Source organism: Populus euphratica, unplaced genomic scaffold (genome assembly GCF_000495115.2).
Source record: "Populus euphratica unplaced genomic scaffold, PopEup_1.0 scaffold1447.1, whole genome shotgun sequence".
Classification (NCBI taxonomy): domain Eukaryota; kingdom Viridiplantae; phylum Streptophyta; class Magnoliopsida; order Malpighiales; family Salicaceae; genus Populus; species Populus euphratica.
In genome coordinates, this window is record NW_011501301.1 from 38,968 (window position 1) to 42,217 (window position 3,250).

The window sequence follows — 3,250 nt, forward strand, 5'->3', positions numbered from 1 at the left end:
TAGTAGTAGTAGTAGTAGTAGTAGTAGTAGTAGTAGTAGTAGTAGTAGTAGTAGTAGTAGTAGTAGTAGTAGTAGTAGTAGTAGTAGTAGTAGTAGTAGTAGTAGTAGTAGTAGTAGTAGTAGTAGTAGTAGTAGTAGTAGTAGTAGTACTAATAATAATAATAATAATAATAATAATAATAATAATAATAAAGAAAAAGAAGGAGAAGAAGAAGAAGAAGATGAGAACTTTGAGATGGAATATTAATGTAACGATTAAACAATGATAATAACAAATGTCAAGGTTAGAGGTTCCACTAATGGTATATCAAACAAGTATAGTATAAACTCTTATTATTGAATTGGAAACCACACACAAAGGAGGTTCCAATCAGATTATATATTGTTAACATGATTACATTAGTCATCTTATTCAATTAATGCTAATACTTGTAAATCTCGTCAAGCATTCATGATTATAACTTATGTTAACAATAAATCAAGTTCCTTTCATAGCTCAGGTGTCGGTTATACCATACATTATGGGCTATGAAAGTGCCAAGCATTTGTTGTACCAAGTGTTATACAACATAAATCAAGATTAGTCATTTAACAAGCAAAGTATTAAAGAGTGAACAAGATAACAAATATAAAACATGTTAGTATCAAACATTAAAGTCCATATTAAGTTTACATTATACTTATTCTTACACCATTAGTGTAACCTTTTCACCTTGACATAATTAACTTAGCTAGACATAATGAAAGAAAGCAAAATAGATAAACAAAATAAGAACATAAAAGTTAACTAAGTAAAGGAAAGGAAATGAAAGGCATAAACTTAATATTAATGAAAACAAAGCATAAAAAATACAAAGAGAGAAAGGAAGAGCATGATCTTGATCTGGAAACCAAGATGCCTAAATGCATGGCAAATGCCTCCTTTTATAGGCCAAAATTAGGAACTATTGATTTGATGACTAATTGATAAGTGGGTGGCCAACTTTTGACTTGGTTACAATCCTTATCTTCTCTTGTCTGCCCAAAACGTCATTGATAACGTCAAAATTGGAGCCAGTTGTAAACATGAAAGTTGTAGGCAATTGTCTCAGCTTTCTTGTGTAAACAATTCAGCTCATTTGGACTTCTAGAACTCCAGATATGGCCAAAATACCGAACAGTGCTCGGGCTGGAAGACAGATTCGGGCTTCTTTGTTGTTGCTACAATTTGGACTTGATAATGGCCTTTTTAGATCTTGGGCTCCATATGAAAGTTGTAGGCCTATGTCTTACCTTTCCATCCATATAAATTGGACCTAAATCTGAGATATATAGCTCTAGATATGACCCAATTACCGAACAGTGTTCCAGTTTGGATTGCACCGACATCTCTTTTCTAAGTTTGGCCATCTCTTTATCCTTGCAATTTAAGTTCTTCAAGTCATCAATCAATCCTTTCATTTATGTGATAGACCTGCATTAAAAGTAGACATTTACCACAAATTATAGGGATCTTATATTATTAGATACATTATTATAAAACATATTTTAGTTAACGAGTTATTGATACTTCAAGTGCAAAATGATGATATAAAACCATGATAACAATGCACTTTTAAGTACTAATCACACCCCCCAACCAGCTTATTACTAGTCCCTAGTAATCAAAGCGTAAAATAGAAAAACAATTTGTATATTCCACAAAGCAAGGTATTCATCATTTAACTTCCATTAGTCTATCCAGATAAACAAACTCTCATTAAATTTATATATCTGCTCAATACCACTTAACAAGATATTAATAAACCTTTCTTTTGTGCTCAATGTATCAACACATAATTATGGGGCTTTTCTTGGAAGAAAACAAAATTTTTGTTCTAATATTTAAGGTTAACTTCCTTGGGTTGGGATTACTATTTTTGTCTTTTTTTTTTTTTTAACTCTATATACATATACTTTGAAAACATAATGCATCTTTAACCCATGTAACGAGCTTTCAGCTAATGACTCCCAGACCAGTTGGTCTTAGGGCATTAGGTGTTAAGACACCCCTACAAGCTTAGTAACTCGGGTCGCAGATACTGATATGTAGATAGTGCAATGTTTGATTCCCTTAAGCTTTTCTCCTCAACCCATGTAACAAGCGTTGGGCCAATAGCTCCCAAGTCAGTTGACTTTAGGGTATTAGGTGTTAAAACACCCCTTCGGGCTTAATTGCTTAGGTTAGGGAGGCTACGAAACCAAACTTATCTACATTTTTATTATCATCATTTTTTTTTCTTTTTTTTCATGTTTTTTTTTTCTTAATTATATACAATCCCTTTCCCTTAGTTGTTACTTTTAACAAAAGAACATAAATAATGTAATAATCCAATATGCAACCCACAATTATATGTTAAAGTGTGTGTGTGTAAATTAAGGTTTAAGAATACATGTTAAATAAGTATGTGAGCAGAATTAAGTGATAACAATGCGAGAGTTTGTAAATCTGAATATTTCATGAAGTATTATAATAGACCTTGTTAAGAATGGTTACTAAGATGCGTCTCAAGAGTCACTTTAACAAAAGAGCTCCTTTACTCTACCATCCTAGTAACAACAATTATGCACATGCGTTATGAAATGAAAAATAATTTTTTTTTATCAACTACTACCCTCTCCCCCCAACCAAAACGAGACATTGTCCTCAATGTTTTGAGGTAAAAAGATAGAGTATAGAAGATATCACCTGAAATAACGAACACCGACAAACCTGAAACACACTAAAACAAAAATAAGAAATAACAAAACACAATAATAAAACCAAAAGACACAAAAATTCACAAATGAAGGCTCAAATCAAATCTAAGCTTTTTACGGATTTCCTTAGATGACCAATTTATGCGACTCATGGAAGGATCAATCACAGGAATGAAAGATTGTAGTTGGTCAATCAATTGTTCAGTAGTAGCAGCAGAGATTATGATTTGTCGTGTAGAAGATGTTAGAAATTCCTGTTCCACAACATGATCAAGAAAAGACAACAACTTATCATAATAACCATTAACATTTAACAAACCTATGGGTTTATGGTGAATGTGCAATTGAGCCCAAGAGGAAATATGAAAGATCTCTTCCAATGTGCCTAGACCACCTGGTAAAGCAATGAAGGCATCAGCTTGGTTAAACATTGCATTCATTCGAGCTGACATTGTAGAGACCTGAAGTTCCTCTCCAATTTTTTTTTCCAATGATGTCCCCTTGTGCCAAAGCTTCAGGGACGACCCCCAAA